At 47.1% G+C, this 4,246-nt stretch overlaps 1 pseudogene; it reads right to left on the bottom strand.

Moving 5' to 3' along the window:
* Positions 1 to 264: 264 nt before the first annotated feature.
* LOC143400700 (olfactory receptor 7E24-like) lies at positions 265 to 1,940 on the bottom strand (annotated as a pseudogene).
* Positions 1,941 to 4,246: the final 2,306 nt, after the last annotated feature.

Below are 4,246 nucleotides of genomic sequence, written 5' to 3'. Positions count from 1 at the left end.
GAAGGGAAAAGGGAGGGAAGGTAGAAGTACGTAGATTGAAATGGAACAAATGTATAACTATAATGCAGTAATAAAAACATTTTTCAAATTCCCTTTATTCTCATCCAAAAACCCCAACAACTACCATTCCACAATGAAACATGAGAAATTAAAATTATCAACTACAAAATTATGTAACCAAAGGGGTGGGATTTACAGGTCTAGGTGCTAGCTTTTATTGCTTTTTCCAAACTATCCATCAAATGGACATCAAAGATCCTGAGGTTAGATGATTCTACTGTGGAGTGGCTTTAGGATACTCTTAATGTCCCTGTTCTGCAGGCTGTAGATGAAGGGGTTCAGCATGGGGGTGACAACTGGGTACATCACCGAGACCACTGCAGCTTTTCTAAAAGAATGTGACACAGCTGAACCAAGGTACACTCCAAAGCCTGTTCCATAAAATAAACAAACAACTGATAGGTGAGACCCACAGGTAGAGAAGGCTTTATATTTCCCACCTGAGGATGGGATTCTCAGAATAGTGGAAACTATTTTATACTAAGAGAAAAGGATTCCAGAGATGGGAAAAACACCAAATAGAGCACCAAAAAATACATTACTAAGATATTGATGAAGGTGCCAGAACAGGAAAGACTGAGGACCTGAGAAGGGTCACAGAAAAAATTAGCAATTTTGACATCCTTGAAGGTAGTAAACTGTAATGCAATCAAATTGTGCAGCTGGGATTCCAAAAGGCTAACCAAAAAAGACATCAAAACTAAAAAGCCACAAAGTCGAGGGTTCATAATGGATGGATAATGCAGGGGGTGACAGATGGCCACAAAACTGTCATAGGCCATCACAGTCAGAAGCAGATCATCCATGCATCCAAAAATGAGAAAAAAAGACATCTGTGTCAGGCAACCCACATAGGAGATGGTTCTACTGTGAGTTTGGAGGTTTACAATCATCTTCAGAACAGTGGTAGAGGTAAAACAGATGTCAGCCAAGGACAGATTGGAGAGGAAGAAGTACATAGGGGTGTGGAGGTTGGAGTCAAAGCTGATGGCCAGAACTATGAGTAGGTTCCCAAACACTGTGATCAGGTACATGGTCAGTCCAAAGAGGAAGGTTGCAATTCTGGATCAGCTGAGAGACCCAGTGCCACGTCCGGCTATGGGAGCCGAGTCCGGCGAGGGACGTTGAGGTTAAGAAATACACAGGACACCAAGGTTCTTCATCCAAGAGGAAGTGTATGCTGCTGCCGCTTTATTGCCAAATTTGTTCCACTTATATATCTTTTGAAACAGCTCGGGAAATGACTCAAAAGCGAGGAGGGAAGAGTAATAACTGCGTCCTTGGGTTACCGTCATAGTCCCCTATCAGGAGGCTCCGAACAGGTCAAGATGTTCCCAAAGAGGCACATATGACTGGGGCAGATAAACGGGAAACCGCAAACCTGCATCACGACCCTGTGAGCTGGCCACTTTGACATGCAGAACAAGGAACTGGGGGCTGAGCCCCAGAGGCCAGGGCGGGCCTGCTACCAGCAAGTCCCCCTTTTTTGTTTTTTGCATGTCAAAAGGAATCAAGTAGCCCCTGTCTTAGGTCGTCCACTGCACTGTTTACCCATCTCTGGGGAGGCCCCATTCCCCTGGCTTAGGTTGCAGTGCAAGCATGGAAGTTGCCCGTCACTGGGTACTACAAGATCAGCTCTTGTCCTACGTAAACGGACACTTTTCAGTTAGGGTGTCATGGCCAGCAGGACACAACTGCGGATCCCAGTCATCATCTTTGCCAGTGAGATAGCTATGACCAGGGAGCTTTCTGAACGTAAGGGTCTGGGATGACGGCACCAAGTCGGCAGGGTAATTAGGGACCTGGGCAAAAGCAGGCACACATAGGAGGGCTCGGGTATTGGCTCCTGTCCAGTTACATCTCATCTCCAGATGGGTCATAAGTACACCTCGTGGGCGGAGTCATCCATCTCCAGGCGTTGGTAATGAACCTGTATTGGCTTGGAGGTTAAAATGTTAATCTGGTCCTTAATGAATTGAGTTATTCTATTTGCAATACAAGGTCCCAAGGTTGCAATCAAAAGAAGACCCAGTAAGGGCCCCAGGAGGGGAAGAAGGTAGGGCAGGAACCCATTCATCCCAATCCAAAGAGGGTTCTGGAATAACTCTTTTTCTCCTTTTCTCTAGGTTTTCTTGAAGCTCCTTGATTTTAGTTCGAACTATGCCCGATTTATTGGCATAGAAGCAGCACCTTTCTCCTAAGGCTAAACAGATTCCCCCCTGATTGGCAGTCAGTAAGTCTAGGCCTCGCCCATTTTGGAGGACCACTTCTGCCAAAGAGTCAATTTGATCTTGTAAGTCCCAGATAGGGTCTGCACATCATCTATAAGGTGCTGAGATAGGCGGCGATAAGAATATTGCTATACCCAGTCCAGCTGTGCCTGTGCCCACAGCAGCCGTTATCCCCAGTGCGGCGAGTAACGGTAGAGCCTGTATAGCTCGCCTGTGTCTTCTCACTAGGGTGTCTAGGCTGGGAATAGGTAAGGGCTCATACCCAGGGACAATGGTTATGTCAGGGAGGAGCAAGGCAAGAACACAGCCACCTGTCCAGTTGGCAGGGAGTCGGGGGAAGGCAGAGTTCCCACCACACATAAAAACAGTGCCATTAGTGGGACAGAGGGCTAGAGTGGGTGAGGAATATTTCTTGGCTGTTGAGATTGAACAGTTTCCAAAGGAAGTTACTCCAACATCAACATTATAGGTGTTGTTTTGCATCATACCCAGGAGACATTCTGTAAAAGTGCCCATAGGTTGGACCTTGAAAGGCAGTCCGGGCTGGCAGGTCTCACCATCAGATATGGTGACATTGATAGGAACCGCCACAGGCATGACCACCCCTGCTGGCTCTCCAGCAGTCACTAGCAAGTGTGGGATCACAGTTGTTAAGTAAGAAAAAGGTGGTTTTTAAGATATCCCACGTATTGACATCTAGATCTGGGAGCTGAGACTTAGGCAGCACCAAGGGGTGGTAAATGAGGTCAGGGACCTGTGGTTTCAAAAGCCTGATGATTTGAAGATGTTTAACAGAATCAGTAGGTCCCCCCGCCCCCGTCAGATATCCCTGTAGGGGCTACAGTGGGCCAACAGGAGGACTTACCAACCTCACCCTGGCACCCAGCCAACCGGAGTTTAGATTCAACTCCCCCTTGGCCAAAAAGAGACGGAGTGAAGTGATAAGTTACTCCCACCCCCTCCCCTGACCGGGTCTCGGTCAATCTAGCCTCAAAATACTGTTGTCCCTTGTGTATACAAATTGAGGCCGTCTCATAGCAGGAGACATGAACTGCTGAAGTATAAGTACAAGTTGTGGAACAGTTACTGAGGGTTTTTTTTCGGGACCAGGGGGTTTAATCTTTGGTTTGTTCACGCATACCCACTTAGGGTGGTGAAATCCCCCAATTTGTTGATGAACTTCAGCCCGGAGGTAGGCTACCTTAGTAACACAATCGGCCGTCTGAGTCCAGCTACTGGTGGCCTGATTCCAAATCCCTCCCCTGCACTCGCAGGGGGTCCCAAAAAGATGCTGGTAGATATTACCTGATGGGGGACCCATTCCTGCATCCACAGGCCTGCATACCAGGACTGTTATAAGGAAGATCCAAGCCACAAAACTCATTCTGTCACTCCTTTGGAAAAGCGAAAATGGCCGAACCTGAAGTCCCAGGGTCGTTGTTCCTTCCTGAGTCTGCGTCCACCGGTCTTGTGCAACGTTCTGGGACCCAAATGGGTTTTTCCGTCCCTGGAGGGAAGACACAAACGGCTCCTCTCACTCTAGCCAAGAGTGGAGCAGGGGGTTGCCACTTCCCTGTAGCCAGATCCTTCCATCTAATCTGTGCTTTTTGCATGGTGGGAGAGGAGAAGTGACGCTGCACCGCTGTACGACCTTCGGCGTCAATGAGCAAAAAATTTAAAGTGAATAAAGTTATATTTAATAGTGCATGTGGTCCCTGACAACTCTGGTATATCTCCCCGTCTTTTGTTTTTTGCAAATAGGTTTTAAGATGTTGATGGGCCCGTTCAACAATTTTGCTATAAAGTATTGACACATAGTAGGACTATTAGCCATTCCCTGAGGTAAGACGGTCCATTCAAACCAGCAACCAGGAGATGGAATTCTAAGATGTCTGTTACATTTCATGCTTCTATAAAGTTTGGACACCTTTAACATAGAAAAGAGGATGGGGAAC

Source organism: Callospermophilus lateralis, chromosome 1 (genome assembly GCF_048772815.1).
Source record: "Callospermophilus lateralis isolate mCalLat2 chromosome 1, mCalLat2.hap1, whole genome shotgun sequence".
In the NCBI taxonomy this organism is placed as follows: Eukaryota; Metazoa; Chordata; class Mammalia; order Rodentia; family Sciuridae; genus Callospermophilus; species Callospermophilus lateralis.
The sequence above is the reverse complement of the archived record's forward strand: the minus strand, read 5'-3'. Positions and strand labels throughout refer to the sequence as shown.